Raw genomic sequence first — 3,023 nt, forward strand, 5'->3', positions numbered from 1 at the left:
GAGCGTCACGAGCCTTTACGATGAACGTTTTACTGGCGGGGGGGGGGAAGACAATTTCCAAATTTTCCCCTACCGACGGCAGCAGGCGCTAAAGCGTCTAGCCAATGAAAAACGTACACAAGAAAATCCACGACTTTTGACGGGTTGCGTTCTCCTTGTGTGGGGTGTTGTGTTTGTTGCTCCTAGATGCCACTTACTGAAGGTAAAGCGATGTCTCGATTTGAAGCTTTTTCCTTGATGTTATTCATCACCTCCCTCTTAGTCCGTTCCGTCGATATAGCCACTTTTACGTTCTACACAACGCCAGTAGGTAGATACACCTCTTACTCGATCGATTTCGTAGGCATATCTCTGATAATTAGAAGTTTATTTTTAAACCAAGGAATACCTCTGCGTATTGTTCCATACCAGAGTGACTGAGAAAAATCATATCACCTCGGGCAGGAATCGAACCTACGACCTTTGGGTTACCGTCCCAACGCCACTACCATTGGACTACCGAGGCCAATTTAAGAATGACTCGATCTGGTTCACATTATTGACGGGATACATTTAACCCGTTGTTGACGGTGCTGTAGCATTTTACGTCAACTAATTTATTTATATATCTGATAAATTGGGATGTCACCGCCTTATGGTCCTTTGACGAGTTTGAGAGACATACTGTTTATTCTTAACCGCTCACTTCACTGCCGTTGAGATTTGACCACCATCGGAATTTATAGGCTATCGAGATTTTATAATTCGGGTTTATTAGCCTATCGGGATTTTTTTATTCGGGATTTTAGTGTCTCGGTTTATTTTGTCACGATTTTTTATGTCGAGATTCTGTTCAGTCACCGGAGGGCGTGGTGCCATCTATTAATGTCCAAGAAAGATAAAATTCAAAATAGCTAAATGATAACGTCGTCAGAGAGCCATTGTAGATTATTATATTTAGACAACTTATACTCTATTTAGTGGGCTTTAACCAAAATTATATATCCCATGTAAAAACTACTGTTTAAATTTACTATAATATATGTTATTGACCAATTTACAAATGATTCAATCAACGCTAGGAGTATCTATAAGTATCGCCTTTTGGGTCAAAATGTAGCTTAACTATCTTGTTTTGATGTCGACAATAGCGACATCTATTGAAAAAAGAGCGACTTGACATCGAGCTGACACTTGCCTTAATGGTTTGTTACTGAGGTAATCTCTAAGATGTTAAGGGACCGCAGAATCGTTGGAAGGGGAGGAGCTAATTGTAATTCGGCCCAAATGTTCCAAATGATTCTGTACAGGCATTTATCCAATTATTTAATTATTTGTTTTTCCAAAATACTAAATATTTAAATTTTGTATTTGCTGTTTCTATAAAATCTGCCATGTTGAATACTGAAAAAGTTTGGTTTTTAATGGACGTTATTCCTATTTCCTCCAAGCGGCGGATTTTTGAAGCTGATGAATAGAATTGGTTAAGCAGACGATATTTTAACAGGGTTTCCATACACCTATGGTTATTTTTACATCAAAGGATGATAAATGGCAAAACAGTCTTCAGGGTTACCGTAAATGTTTGGGTTTTAAATAAATAAATTAGAGCCAAAAATGCCTGGAAACCCTGTTAAGATATCGTCTGTTTTCCCAATTCTATTCATCAGCTACCAAAAGCCGCCGCTTGGAGGAAATAGGAATAACCATTGAGTTGGGATTATCGTACTTCTAGAGCCACAATTTGTAGTTGATGGCGGGGGGGCATTCTCTTGAAATCACTTACAAGTTATCATTAGTCCGTGGTGTCGTGTACCGCAAGCCATGATAATCAGGGTTGGACATAAGGATATATTTTTAGTAGTCAGCCTGACTAGTGAGCCTCGTATCTTAATTTATTTTAGTAGTCACTGACTAGTGGGGGTAAAAACAGGGGTATAAAAACCAGAAGGACATTTTGCTTGACCCGTCAGAATTAAAATAAGAGTTTATTATCACTTGAGTTACATGACTTTTGGCCGATCACAATTTTTTTTAAATAAAATGGGAATGATGAGTTTATGATACACCATATTCGCCATATTATTTATGAATATTTAGGTACATTTTTCACTAGTCAAATTGGCTAATGAGCCCCCAGATTTCGATTAATTTTAGTAGTCAGAGCATTTATTTCAGTAGTCAAATGCCGTGACTAGTGCCTTATGTCCAATCCTGGTGGTAATAATTTCAGATAGTGGCGCCATCTACCACTGGCGTGAACAGAGTATATAAGCAGGGGGGGGTCGGAATAAAGGTTTACAAGTTTTTGGTGTATATAGTGGGGGCCTTCACACCAGGCGCGCAATTAAAAAACAAACAAAACAAAAAAGAAAAATAATAAAAAGCTCGAAGTACACTGTATAAATGGTAGAATTACAGCAAAAACAAAGGAACACAAAATAAGGAAACCGAGCAGAATGTCAATGCACCGCACGTCGCAGAATAGCACAGGTGGCAATAATAATGTCCATATGACCTCCATGTACTGCTTTAAGAACTCCCACTAGAGTATTCGGAAGATTGCGCTTCTGGAGCGCTGAAACCAGAGCTGGGCGACGCCCAGTGTGATAGGGGCAGGTGAATAAGATGTGGTGAGCATCGTCAATAGCTCCACAGTGAGTGCAAGCGGCCGTCACACTGAGGTTGAACCGGTGTAGAGTCGCGTTTGTGGGAAGGCGACCTCAACCTAGTCGCGAGAGAAGGGTATCGTCCTTGCGCGAGAGTTTCAAGTTAAGTATAGTACTAGAGCCAGGAAAGGGTTTTGCCTCACGAAGAGGCCGCACTACCCTACTGGTCTGCCAGTACGTACTCCACTTAGCTGAGAGAGCCCGACGACACGCACTCTTTATTTCTACAAGAGTAGACGGGAGGAGGAAGTCCACTCTAGAAGGGCGCTGGAGCCCAGTGACCGAGGCGAGACGATCGGCCGTCTCGTTTCCGGGAACTCCCACGTGTGCTGGACACCAGATTAGAGAAACCGGATACGGGTATTTATCGCAAAG

The 3,023-nt window shown here is 41.2% G+C and overlaps 1 non-coding gene across 1 annotated transcript; it reads right to left on the bottom strand.

Annotated features, from left to right (window-relative positions):
* Positions 1–432: 432 nt before the first annotated feature.
* On the bottom strand, positions 433–505 carry TRNAT-GGU (transfer RNA threonine (anticodon GGU)). The gene has a single exon. It is a non-coding gene; the product is annotated as a tRNA-Thr (tRNA).
* Between the last annotated feature and the right edge of the window lie 2,518 nt (positions 506–3,023).

The sequence above is a fragment of the Leiobunum rupestre genome, chromosome 4 (assembly GCF_980474605.1).
Source record: "Leiobunum rupestre chromosome 4, qqLeiRupe1.1.hap1, whole genome shotgun sequence".
Classification (NCBI taxonomy): domain Eukaryota; kingdom Metazoa; phylum Arthropoda; class Arachnida; order Opiliones; family Sclerosomatidae; genus Leiobunum; species Leiobunum rupestre.